The sequence below is a fragment of the Phyllostomus discolor genome, chromosome 6 (assembly GCF_004126475.2).
Source record: "Phyllostomus discolor isolate MPI-MPIP mPhyDis1 chromosome 6, mPhyDis1.pri.v3, whole genome shotgun sequence".
NCBI lineage: Eukaryota > Metazoa > Chordata > Mammalia > Chiroptera > Phyllostomidae > Phyllostomus > Phyllostomus discolor.
The window spans coordinates 123,350,700-123,365,267 of record NC_040908.2 but is presented as its reverse complement, the minus strand read 5'-3'; the positions used below and the strand labels follow the sequence as shown (position 1 = coordinate 123,365,267).

Here is a 14,568-nt window from a genome sequence, read left to right as displayed (position 1 = left end):
GCAAAATATGAGCACCTGCCATTCCTTACCAACCCATTCACATTTGGGAAGCCCCATGGCACAGAATTTCAGTGGATCCATGGTGGTGAGAGTTCAGTAGGACTCAACACAAGTACAACATAAGCATGTCCTATATATGACTAAGAAAACAGGGGTGCTGACAGTCATGAGAGGCTACACCATTTTCATGTGAACCAGATGCCTTTTGGGTATCTTGAAAACACTGCACCCAAGTGGCTCAGAGACGGACAGTGAGCAGGAAGGGAGTGAGAGAGCACTGAAGAGTCTGCCTAGGAAACTGAGAATGTGTGAGAATCCTAAAGTAATGACTCATTTCTAATGAGCCTCCTCAAAAAGCAGCACATTATTCTAGTACAGCTTTCGGGAAATACTCCTCCTTGGAGACAATTTAACCAAGTGCAGTCTGAAATCTGGGACCAGGCTTCTGTGGGGTGATGTGCCTCAATAGGGAAGATGGCATGAGATGTGTGGGGATCTCACTGTAGCAAATACCACCTTGGCCGCCTCCATGGCTGCCTGAAATGCCCCGGGGAGCGCTATATTACAAAACAAGGTGTAGACATATGTGAGATGTATTCTGGAGAAGGATGACATATTACACTTTTATTATTCATTTACAACTTGCTGAAAAAATAAAATTTGCTATTTAACATTCAGAAAACTAAGTCTAAAATAATTTTTAAGCTCTGTACCTGGGTTCATGTAAGTTGAATTTGAAGACATATATGACCCCAAGTATAAAGGTCTGAATACAAGCAAAATTTCCAGACAGTATTTTAAATTTGCAATGTAGTAGACATAATGAGACCATCGTCAAGGTGTCCAAACATTGCAGTGGGAACCAGGTAGTATCTAGGTTGCAGATGAAGCAAGCAGAATATTTCTTATCATAAATATAAAATATGTTAAAAAGTGGGCTGGAAAATAGGATAGCAGCCCTGGCTGGTATGGCTCAGTGGATTGAGCTTCAGGCTGTGAACCAAAGGGTCACCAGTTCAACTCTCAGTCAGGGCACATTCCTGGATTGTAGTCCAGATCCCCAGTAGTGGGCATGTGAGAGGCAACCACACATTGATGTTCCTCTCCCTCTCTTTCTCCCTCCCTTTCCCCATCTAAAAAAAAATAAATAAAATCTTTTTAAAAAATAGAAAATAAGATAGCAGAGTAGGGCAGAGGGACCTGGAAGAAATGTGAACTAATTGATATCAATAAGTCCCTTGAAATATATGAAAGGACAAAATAAATCAAGAAAAGAACAAGGTAGTATAGTGAGCAATAACCTGGACTGCACTTCATAACTAATTGCAAATTTCTAGTGATCAAGAATTGGTGTAAAAGCAAAACACGTTTTCTAACTTTATATTTATTTGCAGTATGTTGATTAACACTTTGGAATGTTTACATTTTTTAAATGACATGAACACACTATCTTCAATAAAATTGCATTCATGCCAACACTAAAAATCAGACAGGCACTTTTATACTGAAATATATGCATTTTAATTTAAATATCCCCTTTTATTCCTTATGTTTTTCTACTTGTAAACTAACTCTGACCTTCCAGGATTGATGATTCCCTCGCTCATAAAGAACATTTAGGACACAGAATTAGTCCCAGAATGAGATAATCGCCCATGTGCAATACATACCCTTATCTAGTTTACTTCAGTTTTGCATTCTTTTAGGTTCTAGTTAACAAAGTTAGTTTATGTTTATTCACCAAATAGCAATTAAGAACCAAATGAGCCAGAGCCTCAAGGCAATTCAAATAAATGTAAAATGTGCCCTGCCCACAAAAAAGTCTCTAAAGTTGAAGAACAGATATCACTAAGTGAGCCATACACTATGACTGGAACATAAAGGGCACAATGGTCAAGGAGAGGTTCGAAGGTGGTAATAAATGTCTCTTTGAGGCCAGGATTACAGTGTGGTCACTACTATAAATGACTTGTCCCACACTCTCTATTTTCTGTTCACTAAATGGAAAAAACCCACATTATTAATTTTCCTATTGCAATTCAACAATTCCTTTTCTGGAGAGGACTATATGAAATGTCATGCCTTTAACATAACCTGAGGGCTATGCTACGATCTGAGTGTGGATTCTAAGACCCTCTTGAGAGTAATTGTGGAAATCACTATGTTTAACACCCCAAACAATAAATGCAATCATTTTGATATAAATTTTAACTCTGGTTCTGCTATAACTTTCAAATCCCTTTTATCTAGTTAACTCATAAAATCTTAGATTTAGACAGCTAAAAATAGATGTCTCCTTGCTGCTCTAGTCCAGATATTCTGCTGCAAGATGGCAATAAAATAAGCAGGAATCAAAGATTTTAATTTAATTAAACAGCAACAACAAAAAGGAGATTTGACCTGGGGTGGTGACCACAGCATGTGATATACAGAGGATGTCTTACAGAGATGTACGTGAGACATGTATAATTTTATTGACTTATGTCATTCCAATACACTTAATTAAAAAAATAAAAGAGGAAAAAATTTGAAAGCAAAGAAAAAAGGCAAGTTTGTTTTATTTTCTTTTGTCACTTTTTAACTTTTTAAATGTATGTTGTTCTTGCCTAGCTCTGATGGAAACTAGGGTAAGCGAGGTGAGATTTCAAATAATTCTTAGGTAACAGAATTCCTTAAGGTCACTTTAACTTAAAAAAAAAAGACAAAAATTTCCTGTCGACTGTTTCAGTGTTCAATCAGAAGTAATAGTTCTTCCTTTCCCAAGCTATGATCAATTTCAGATAGCAGATCCCGCAGTATAGAACGGGATATGTTTGTCTCCGTAACCCGTCTTTACTGCCTCCCCTTTTCTCCATTGACAGGACTCTTAGAAGGTGGAGTGCTGGAGCAGAGCAAGAGACAATGAAGGCAGAGAAACTCTTTATTTCACTAGTCTTGTGAAAAAATGGCTTCAGGCTTTCCAAGTTTTATAGATGTTTAAGGCCCCCTCTCTCTCCTCAGGGCACCTTTGCAATCTTCATAGACTCTGCTGCTGGATCCTCCCACTGGTCCTCTGTTGATGAGCTGTGCCTCTCCTTTAGCCTGCTGATCTTTATTCCTCCACCCATGCCCTCATTGCCTTTATGGGATGTCTTTTTAAATAATGGCAGGTTACCATTCCTCTATTACATTCTCCATCTGATACCTAAAGTCATGTACCTTTGACCTTATGTGGCTGCCCAGCCATCTCAGGTACCCTCAAATTTGCCTAGGCAGCAGTCATACTAGTTTATTCTGCACCTCAGTTACAGAGAGGACATATCAAGTGTTTCCTTAATAAAAAGCCATTTCCACATTATAAGTTTCTTATGTAAGAGAAATATATAGGTAAGTATTTTAGAATGCAGTTTAATTTTATTATATAATAGCATTATTGAGATAATATTGCATACCATACAATTCATGTTTTAAGTGTATAATTCAATGGTTTTTACTGTATTCATGGTATTACCCAATTGTTATTGCTGTCTTATATTTTTATAACCTAAGAAGAAACTTTATATCCACTAGCAGTCTTTCCTCATTTATCCCTTCCCCCAGTCCTTGAAAACCATTAATCTACTCTCCATCTCTATAGATTTGTTTATTCTGTACATTTCATACAAATGGGATAATGCAGTATGTCATCTTCTGTGAATGGTTTATTTCACTTAGCCTAATGTTTTCAACATTACTGAAAACATTATTTTGTTATTTGTGTTCTAGCATGTCAATGTTGTACTAATTTTTATTAGCACACTGTAGTCCATTTTAGGAGTATACAATAGTTTATTCATTCATCATTTGATGGAAAATTGGGCTGTGTACAAGTTTTTGTAAACATATGCTTTCATTAATTCTTGAGTATATATACCTAGGAGTGGAATTCCTGGATCATACTGCAACTTTATGTTTAAAATTTTGAAAACAAAGTAACATATATATGTGTGTGTGTATAAACTTTTGAAAATCTACCAAAAAGGGTTCCAAAGTGGGTGAACAATTTCACAATCCCACCAGCAATGTAGGAGAGTTCAAATTTCTCCACATCCTTGTCAACAGTTATGATTGTCATTCTTTTTAATTTTGGCTATTCTATGTGTTTGAAGCTGTATCACATTTTAATTTTTACTTGCATTTTTCTAATGATTAATGATGTTAGGGATGTTAATATCTTATGCTGTAGTTGTAATAGTCTCTCATATATTCTTCATACAAATCTGCACACACAATTTACAAAGATGTTCATTCTGTGACTTGTCATCACTTTTGTGAGTATGTCATTTAAATCACAAGTGATTGATTTGATAAAGTCTAATTTACATATTTTTTCTCTTTATGCCTTTGCTGTCTACTCTAAACCTAAGTGACAGAAATTTACCACCAATATCTTCCACTAAGACATTTATTGTTTTAGCTCTTGAGTTTATGTCTATAATATGTTTTGACATAATTTTTGTGCAAGGAGTAAAATAGGGATCTAACTTTATTTTCTTGGATGGGAATATCCAACTGTCCTAGCCCCATGTTTTGAAAGAATAGTCTTTCTTAAAAGTTTATGTTATTCAATAACTGTAAATGCAATTGTAGTAAGTAAGTGATGTCCTTACAATTTTCACATTTAAAGGCACTATTATTTTTTTTAAAATGCTACTGGAAATAGAGGTTGTGAAATCCACTGTTTTACTTTCTGTGTACTAAGTCCAGGAAAAGAATTTGAAATATTGATATCTGTCTGTTGGAGATTACTTGTGCAGATTAATATAGTTTCATATTTTTTCTTAATATCTTACTTATATAGGTCCTGGTATTGCTGTTATTTATATATTACAAAACACTGTTTTAGTTAGAAGAATTGTTGTAGGAAAATAGCTGCAATCTCAAGATTTATACCAACCAGATGATTAAGGCATTCACATCTGAGCTAATCTATTTAAGCCATTGCAGAAGGCTCTTCAGAGACCCACATCCTAATTCCTTCACACTCCTGCAATGTCAGTCTTGAACATCTCTGAAGTGCAAATCTCTACCTTCTTCCTCATTGGGATCCCAGGGATAGAACATGCTCACATTTGGGTCTCCATCCCCATTTGCCTTACATATCTCATTGCCGTCCTGGGGAACTGCATCGTCCTCTTTTCATAAAAATGGAGACCTCTCTGCATGAGCCTATGTACTATTTTCTGTCCATGTTAGACTTTTCTGACCTCGGACAGTCCTTCTCCTCGCTTCCAACTATGCTGAGAATCTTCTTGTTCAATGCCACTGGAATTTCATCTGATGCCTGCTTTGCACAAGAGTTTTTCATTCATGGATTCACAGCTATGGAGTCATCATTTCTTCTTCTTATGTCAATGGATCACTTTATAGCCATCCACACTCTGTGAGCTACACCTCCAACCTGACCGGTGACAGACTCATTAAAATTGGCCTTTGTATTTGCTATACAAAGCATGTTATTGGTATTGCCTCTTCCCTTTATTCTAAACAGGCGTAGATTCTACAAGAAACACCTTCTATTTCACTTCTATTGCTTCCACCAGGGTATCATGAAGTTGGCTTGTTCTGACAACAGGGTCAATTTTATCTGTGGCCTGTTTGTGGCTCTAACAGCTATGTTACAGTTGGTGTGTATTTCTGTGTCTTACATGCTGATCTTGAAAATCGTATTGGTCACAGTCTCACACAAAGGCCGCCTCAAGGTTGTCAACACTTGCTTCTCCCATATTTGTAAGTATTCATTTTCTATGCACTTATTGTCACCTTAGTTATTATTCACTGACTTGCCAAAAATGTTTCACCAGTTATTAGGGTCCTCATAGCTGATATTGTCCTTCTGGTTCCTACACTAATGAATTTCAGTGTGTACTCTGTGATGACTCAGCACATTAGAAATTGGATCCTCGGAAATTATGTGACAAACAGGTTTGATGGGGTATTTCTTGCAGCAAATGCCAAGCTCACTTGACAATTTTCAAACAAAAATGGGAATAAAGAATTGCAATGAAGTAATAGATATTGACATGAATATGTACTGTATATACTCAGCTGCCCCATCAAATTTCAAGTTATTGGTTTAACAGCAACAACATACTAGATGGCTTGGGGTTAGAATATGCTGATAACTGCATTTCTTACTTCCTCTCTCTCCTCTATCCCTTCACACAATCAGCTATATGATTTTATCAATAACAGCTATATACGTACTATCTTAATTTGATTTAATGAAATTTCAATATATTATTCTAAAACAGCAAAAAGTATTTAGGAAAAAAGCAAATGTGATTCTAATGAACTCAGGCATGATCAGTAATGACTAAAATGAAGTGCAAGATTGGTCATACACACAAACACACACATATGCTAGCGGCATCTCCTGAACACAGCTCACTTGATGTGTGTGTGTTGTGGGAAATGTATGTGTGATTTTGAGCATAGTTCATCAACAATTTTAATAAAAGGGCTTTTGTTTTAGTACTGTGAAACATGCCTTAACTGTAAGAACCTAATAGATGAGCAAATATTTCTTTCATTTATATTTTAAAGTGTTTGTAATATATTTAATAAATTTCCTTTTTTGGTATGCATATTGGGTGAGCTGCTCCTTATCCAAGCCTGTATAACCCCCTCTTTATGCCAGTTATAGGCCTATATAAGGGTATTATTTCTTAATTGTCTATATCCTACATCGATGTGTAGGTGATTGAAGTAGACTATTTTAATTTCTCTCTTTGTCAGTGTCAAGCAAAGTGCATAGAAAATACGAGTGGCTTATTGTATGTTTGTTAAAAGCATAGCAATCCTAGCAAATTTTGAAGACATGAATATAATGCATAATAAGAAAACCAAAGAATCTGTTAGAGTATGTCTGAAAATGCCCATTAATATGGAGTTTACTTGTTCTACAAGTTAATTACCTGGGACAAGCAGTAAAATAAAAACAAGCATAAAAAGGATTTAAAAATCAAAAAATAAGTGAAGTAATCTCATGTATAGAAATAAGATATAGTCGGGTTCTCACTAAAAGTTACTGACTGAATTTAGTCCCACATCTAATAAACACTACTATATTTAATCCACACTAAACTCTAAAAATTATAAAGATTGTATTATTATAATATACAGTCCATTGCTAGTGACAGTAAACCAAATCATATCACATTAAACAAACTTAACACCCTTAGGTAGAACATTACAATGGTTTACAGATAGGAAGCAAAAGTTTCAGGAACCTAGGACTATTATCATGTTCTAGAAGATATTAGCACCACCCACTCACTCTCTTCACCTCTCTTCTTTGCTTCTGTCAGTGTTCTGAATGAAGCACCAATATGGTGTGGTAAGTGGTTGTAAGCTGGTAGAATGGGTAGGTAGTGGTGACACTTCTTACACCTCAACTAACAGAGAAGAGAGTGGACTTTCACTATATGAGCTCCACTTCAGAGATCTAGAGAAAGGGCTGAAAACTACACACTTGATCAATATACCCATGGGTGTACATGCATTGTGATTAGCAAAAGTGAGTTATGGTGCTGCTACAATCACTGCAACTGTAATAAATAAAAGGGGGGCTTTTTCTTCCTAGAAGGGCTGAAGAAATGGCACTTAGAAAGAAGAAACAAATCAAAACAAATCAAATCAAGTAAAAGAAACAAATCAGGAGTTGTCTACTAAGAATGCCAAAGATGGCTGAATGACATCAGTGAGAAATGCTATTAAAATACAACTCAAAGTAATTATTAAAGGATACATAGAAAATCAACCCATAGAGTGGCCTGTAGGTATTTTTTGGAAGTTTTTAGAAAATACATACATCATGCTATTACAGCAAGAATTAGGAACCAATGTACTGAGTAGGTAGTGCAAATTATCATGAAATGGTAAATCATCTACAGAATGCTATGTTTAAGAAGACAGACAGGTACCTAGATATATATCATTTTATCTGATAGCATTTCTAAAGGAGGCATGGAAAGCCCTCTTTTCAACCTTGGCAAGGCAATTGAATTACTTGAGGAGCATTTCAATGTCTGGGTAATAAGGTAACATCACAAGCCAATTAAATCAGAATATAAAGTTATTTTAACCAATCTCTGATTCATATTGAAGTTGTTTCAAATTTTGACTATTTTGAATACAATTTCTATAGATATTCTTAGAGATGTGTTTGCTTGTGGCAGTTCTAGTTGTTGTGCTATAGTATAGTATCTCATTGTGATGTTAATTTTCATTTTCCAAAATGCAAGTTGGACAGTGCCAGTTTGGGTACCTTGTCCATTTTTTATTATTTTACCTACTAATTTGTAGGAGTTCTCTATATTTCCTTTGGCAGATATGTAAAGTGAGGACATTTCCTCCTGGGGGATGGATTGTCTTCTCCTTCTCTTAAAAGTGTGGTTTAATAAATAGATGATCTTTTAATTAATTTTAAGTGATTAATTACCACTATCTCAGGGTTAATGTTTATTATCCTTGGCTATCCAAGGTCATGAACATGTTATCATAAATTTCTTCTACACATTTTTTCTTTTACATGTACTACTTAGATCTATGATCCACATAAAATCAATTTATGATAAAGCTCAACAGTAATTAATTTGTTTTTATATATAAATTCCTCCACTTATTGAAAATACTTAAGTCTATGATCCAAATGAAATTGATTTATGATAAAGCTCAATAGTATTTAATTTATTTTTATATATAAATTGCTCCTTTTGTCTATTCTGTACTGCAACCTCAGGCAATTTCCTGGGAATATCAGGAACTGGCCTCTGTATGCAAACGACAAGGAGCAACAGAAGCAAGAGGCAGGCCACTTCAGAATGGTGGGTGGCAGGGAACATATGGGTGGGTGAGGTTTGTCTTGGGGCCACAAGACCAGTATATCTCCATACCTGCTTGCAAGAATCTTAAGTTTATACAGAGGCCTTCACTAGGTCCAGTCATATGTACTGTCCTGATGGTCTCAATAATACATTTCTCACTCAAGGACACCTCCTTGAAAATGACTTCCACTGTAGGAATGGTGGGCAGACCATACATTCTAAGGACAGAGGAAGGGTAAGGAGGTTCTAATTGTGTGGGTCCAGCTTGTGGTTCACTGGAGATTATGACCTCACAATTACCTCCTCCAACATTGTGTCAATACCACACTGCTGGATAAAAGTTGCTTTAGAGTTAGTCCTAAGTCCTAGTGGTGTAGTCTAATGTCTTCCTCATCTTGCCCATTGCAGGCCTTTTGCATTTTCACATAAAGTATACAATCAACTTGTCAATTTCCACAATAAAACCTACTAGGATGTCAGTAAAATTGTGCTGTCAACATGCTCCTTTGGGAAGAATTGTTATCTTAACAACATAGAATACTCTACTCAATGAACACGGTCTACAGGTCTTTTGAAATTTTCTGCAATGTTTTGAAATTTTCAGTTTTGATATTTCATAAGTATTTTATGTTTATTTTTACATTTTTGATGTTCCTAATTAAACATCTTGATTGTTTGATGTAAATGGTATTCTAAATTTACACAAATTGTTTTTTCAAGCATGTAGGGATTCATTTTCTTTTTTATTTTTTTAACCTGGCTTACTTTTCTTAAATTCACTTATTCTTTATATTAGTATTTATAAATTTCTAAATAAACAATCATATCATTTGTGAATAACCATCTTTACACTATCCTTTCAAATTTTTATGCATTTTCCTTTTTTTCCCCATATTCCCTTTTTACCCTGTAATGTTCCCTATATTACATTGTCTTGGACATCTAAGAAAATTTTGAATAGAAATAATCATGGGTACATTCTGACCTTTACTTGGTAGTGAGTGAAAATGTCTAATGTCTTTTTATTTTTTCAATGCTAGCTATAGCATATTATACATATATATGTGTTACACATATATAAAATCTTTCAATTCAAGGTAGTACCCCCCATTTATACTTTACTCTGAGTATCTTTACTCAGAGGTTTATGATGAATATATTTTATCTGCTGAAGTGATCATGCAGTTTTTCCTCCATGTCACTGGGAAGCATATATATGATTTTTGAAAAATGTTTATTCTAGGTTAAACTCTACTTGGTTATAATATTATATTTTGGTACATTCCATGCTCTACTTGATATTTTTATTATGTTTGTACCTACACTCACATGGTACATTGACCATTGTTCACTGTTTCTCACTGTGTGATTGGTTAGACAGCAACACATGAAACTGATGAAAAAGTGTTTTATTCTTCAATGGACTGTTATAATATTGGTCTTTTTTGTTGTTGTAAAATGTGTGGCAGATACCAGCCAGCAGTATCCATCTCTGCTGTGGATGCTTGTCGAAAACACGAGAAAAACATACACAGAGACAACCAGGTCCTGTGGGGGAATAGGGACAGAATGGCCACTCTCTCTAGTGGAGAGCGTGCCATGTCCATTCCCAAGCAGATTTTTATTGAGAATACAGACTTAGTTTGTGGATTCACAGTCTGGCAGAAAAGATCAAAAGAAGTAGGTGACTTACAAAGGTGCAGACAGAACCTCCGCTATGATTCTGGGCAGAGCTTGGAATTTTATCATGTGAAAGGTCTAACAGGGCTCAAGGGCTAGTTTTGGTTTCCTGTCTGTGCCTTCAAATTCTAACCTAATAACATCCTCCAGCAAACAGATCTTACAGGATCTTGCATATTCTATGTCCCAGGCCTGATTACCCCAGGAGTCCACCATTTCTGGTCTGGGCTGCACCACCCCTGCTATTTCTGCAGGCCTGAGTTAACAGAGAAGATAAAAGCAGCCAGGAGACTTGGATTTCTCACATCTTAGAACAAGGAAGGACTCAGGCTTTGACAAAGCCAAGGGGGCAGGGGTGGTTGTCCACCACCCCTTCATTTCCACAGCCCTGAATCTCTTCCCAGAAGCCTCTACGTGATCATGCCTGTCTTAGGCAATTCCCCTCTTGGGAAATCTTACCCATCATTGGCTAACTGATCAAGCTTAGGAGGTCGGGCACAGAAGAGGGAACGTTCATGCCAGGGAAATAAGTTTTGTCTCCTTAGTAGCTCCTGATCTGGAGGCCTCTCATTCAGCGTAAGTCACGGGGGGTTACAGCTTCCTGAGACCAGGCAGGGTGGTCCCCAGCAAAAATACTTAAAGTAAATCACACATTTGGCCTTCTGACCTGGAGTTTACTTTCAGGTTTTTTTTTTTTTTTTTTTTTAATTTCAATCATTGTTCAAGTACAGTTTTCTCCCCCCTACTCCCGTTCCAGCCCATCCACCCAACCCTCCCCCCTTCCCCCCATTACCCCCCACCCCTAGTTTTTGTCCATGTGTCCTCCAAATTTGTTCCTGTAATCCCTACCCATTCCCCCCTGAAATTCCCTCTTCTCTCACCTCTGGCCACTGTCAGACTATTCCCTATTTCAGTGTCTTTGGTTATATTTTGCTAGTTTTTTGTTTTGTTTTGTGTTGTTGTTTAGATTCCTGTTAAAGGTGATATCATGTGATATTTGTCTTTCACTGCCTGGCTTGTTTCACTTAGCATAATACTTTCAGGTTTTTTTTAAAACTTGTGTATTAAATTTTATTGACAGATAAAGAACTACCCATCTTTTTTCTTTCCTGTTATTTTATGAAGATTAGTGTCTTTTGAATAATGTGTCCATTTTCCCTAAGTTAACTATTTTATTGGAAAAAAGTTGTTTATCATATGTGCTTAATATCTTTTACATTGTTGATAATATTTTTAGTAATATTCCCTGCCTTCATTATTAATATAAATTTTGTGTTCTCACTCTTGATAGCATGTGGATAAATTTTTTTAATGAAATTCTCAAATTTTACAGGGCCAGGTTGCTGCTTTGTTGATTTTCTCCAATTATGTCAGGTAGGTATTTTAGTGATCCCTGATCTTACCATTTTTATTCTTTTCTTTGCCTTTTTTACTTAATTTATATTTTCACTATCGCCCTGACATGGAAATTATGTCTTTGGATGGTCACATATTATTATTTCTTAATAAATTAACTTATCCTAAAATTGTCTATGGAGACACAGCTTTTAGCTGACTCCCACCTACTTTATATGCCATATCTTCATCATCATTGGGGTCTGGGAGTCAAAAAAAATATATACCGACTCTTTTTTTTTCTGTTATAGAAAAAATACTTCAAATCTTTTTGAGAAAATGTTAATAATTATATTTAACACATCATTCAATTTTTATATTTGTAATATGTATTTCAATGTTTTATATGCAAAAAACTTTTATGCATTGTCTGCATAGAAAAAATTTTCAACATCTAATATGTAAGTTAAACATATGTAAAAATAGGAATAATACTATGTTAATCCATAAACATTCATGAGAAGATCCTACAATGTCTAAAATCTGTTCTTTTATTCTGCAGCAAACACAGCAAAATGGGAACAATAACAAAGGTCAAATAGTACATATGTTATGGTGACAGTTTAAAAAATGCAATCCATTCATTCAATAAATATTTACTAAGCTGCCATATTCCCTCCACAGTGCTAGTGACTGGACATATCAATATTAACAAAATAAATGTGCTACTTGCCCTGGTGTAGCTTGGAACAAATGAATTTAGTCCCCAAAGTTGAGCATTGAGCCAAAGGACATATAACAACACCATAGCAATATATAATTGAAAAGAACCAAGGTGCCTCAGCTGTTTCTTTAAGGACAAGAACCTATACAAAACCTCAGAGAGAAAGTAAGAGTAGATGGGACTAAATGATTGACTCTACAACCAAGGGGAAGGCAAATGGTAGCCCTTTAGCCATATAAAAGTAATCATAATAAAGTTTAAAAGACTTCATGATGGAGGGTTAGAGTAAAACTTTGTTATGTTTCCTCTCCTTGGTCTACTTAACACTTTTTTACTAGACCATTGATAAATGAGGATGAGTATGTGTTTGTTTTCTCCTCAAGAAGCTTTTCCTTAAAATTCATAATATTTGCATTATTTTCTTTGTCGCAAAGGTTTTGAACTGTGGGATTAATGATGTTATCTCCAAGAATAAGATGGCAGGCAGTTTAGAATGCTGAAAATAACAGAGTTCCAGACGACCATTCAGTTCATAACTTCCCAAGTATTGATTGACCTTCCTGTTTGCATAGCATATGTTTAGTTATTGGGAATCTGACAGATCTGAATTCCTATCTTACCTCTACCATGCAACTCCTATATGATCTTGGACAGATTATTTGACCTCCTTGAGAAACACTTTTCTTCATTGATTAAATGAAGGTAATAATAATACTTAATACTATTCAAAATATTAAATGATTCAAAATCGACATCTAGTAGTAAACAAGCCTCAGTAAGTAGAGCAATCTAACTGTACAAAATGTAGGAAAGAAGAGATTAAAATGCTCAGATTTTTGGCTTGTGAAATGTTAAGCATAAAAGTTTATTATGAAGACACCCTAAGAAGAAGCAGATTTCAGAAGGCAGAAAAGAAATCTAATTTGGACAAGTTGTTCTAAAAGGATACTTAGTTTATGATGAGTGTGCAAAGATAAGTCCGGGCTTGAGGAGAAAAGTCTAGGATAAAAGTATGTGTCATCAGGTGTTTGATTTTATCACTTCTTTAAACGCACAGACTCATGGTATCCATGCATTGACTCTATCCCAGGCAGGGAGCAATGTCTGAGCCCATCAGAGTGTCAGAGGTTGTGCACAACATTTACCACTTCTCTCCCATGCCTTGTTTCTAAGGACCTCTCTCTAACCAAAACAGTCCCTAATTCAAGGACTAGATACTTATTTCCTGTCCTTAGTGTTGCTGTCTCTGTGGATTGGCAGTATCAATCCATGTTTATTCTTATTCCCAGGACAGACCCAACCTGGCTGCAATCTCCAGAGAGTCCAGTGTCCCTGTAGCAGGTGAGTGAAGGAGGAAACACATGCAAACCCTCATATATCAGCAGAAGCCTTTGGTGGCAGGCAAACTCAACCACCTCTGCCATTTTATGCTTAATCCTGCAGGCAGTTTGAAAAGTGCTCTCCAAAGTATACATCGTCTGATAAGTATTCTGATATTCTAATCTATTTGCCTTTTACATTACTTTTATTTTTGGGCAATCAACCACTTAGAGCTTCACATCAAGCAGAGAAACACCTCAGAAGTCACCTCTAGGAAAATTGTTCTTTTTAGTGACTATATGAATGAACTATTCACCATTCAGGGAATTAGTTTTCAGCAGAATTTAAATTCTCCTAAGTTGTGATATTGTCCACTTCAGGTTATTATTCTCCAGTCAACACCATACAAGTGGTCACAAATTCCAAGCAAGGAGAAAATAACATATGATCTGTCAGTAATTTCCGCTGTAACTATTCTTATTAATATATAAATAATTAATTAAAAGTCATGAATATCACTGAAGGATGTTTATACAGACAATTTTCAAGTTGAAGGATATGAAACCAAAGAGTTTGTTTTTAGTAAATCATACATTTGTGGAATTTCCAAAAGTTAGAAAGAAACTGGGTGTGAAATTCTTTTCTCTTTCTTTAGTGTCAAGC

General features: G+C 35.6%; 1 pseudogene; it reads left to right on the top strand.

Annotated features, from left to right (window-relative positions):
* The first annotated feature begins 5,010 nt into the window (after positions 1 to 5,010).
* Positions 5,011 to 5,986, top strand: LOC114498883 (annotated as a pseudogene).
* Positions 5,987 to 14,568: the final 8,582 nt, after the last annotated feature.